The sequence below is a fragment of the Phascolarctos cinereus genome, unplaced genomic scaffold (assembly GCF_003287225.1).
Source record: "Phascolarctos cinereus isolate Bilbo 61053 unplaced genomic scaffold, phaCin_HiC Scaffold_1;HRSCAF=81, whole genome shotgun sequence".
Taxonomy (NCBI): domain Eukaryota; kingdom Metazoa; phylum Chordata; class Mammalia; order Diprotodontia; family Phascolarctidae; genus Phascolarctos; species Phascolarctos cinereus.
Genome location: NW_027555514.1, coordinates 239,367,235 through 239,368,206, shown reverse-complemented (window position 1 = coordinate 239,368,206; position 972 = coordinate 239,367,235).

Sequence of the window (972 nt, the reverse complement as noted above, 5' to 3'; positions counted from 1 at the left end):
TGATAGTAATATGTACGTAGCATATCTTATGTGCCAGGCACCATACTAAGCTTAGCAAACAGAGGCTAAGTGACTTGCCCCAGGTCACAAAGCCAGATTTGAACTCAGTGGTCAGTCTTGCTGACTCCAATGCCCTATCCACTATGCCATTTGGATCACAAATTTCCACAAATCACTGGAATCTGAAACATTGGAAGGGGGGAAGAGTTTGTTCATTACTTGTGGGATCTACTGCTGGGAACATTAACGTTAGGCATCTGAACTGTGTCCAAGAATTCCAAGCATTGGAGATGTGCTGGTAGCTTAAAGAAAAGCTCGCTATCCTCAGGAGAGGCCAGGGGTGCAAAACCTTTGTGGTAGTCATTCTAATATATACAATTTTATTTCTTTCATTTAACTGCTTTAGTAATGAGTAAAAATTTTCTACAGATCATCTTGTGTTGTTACCTCATTTGATTAGAGTTCACTGAAATGGCCCAGTAGAAGGCAGTGATTTTCTTGGTGGAAGCTCCAGCCAAGATACTAATTTGATAAATTTACATTGCCCAGCCTATGCTCCCCTCTTTACTGCCCCACGCACACTAAGGAAATAGTGGACCTAGAGAGATGTAACAACTCTCTTCAATGTACATAAATTGTGTTCCTACCTGAGGGTTTCCCAGTTGAATCGAACACAACCACCAAAGGAATCATAGAATGGTAAATACGTGGGGCTTTACTGTGGAAATTGATAAGGTACCTAGACAGAGCCCTCTCTATTGGGTAAACATAAAATGATGAGACTGGACCACTATCTCCAAATCTCTTGATAATACAATCCAACTATTTGTGAGACACTGTGCTACTACCCATGTCAAGAAATCAACAATTATGTTGCACATATGGTTTTTGTGGGTACTTTGCTTGGAAAATGGCCTGCTGACTAGTTAACTAGCATTTTTTAAGTGCCTATGTTGCAGGAATGCAAAGAAA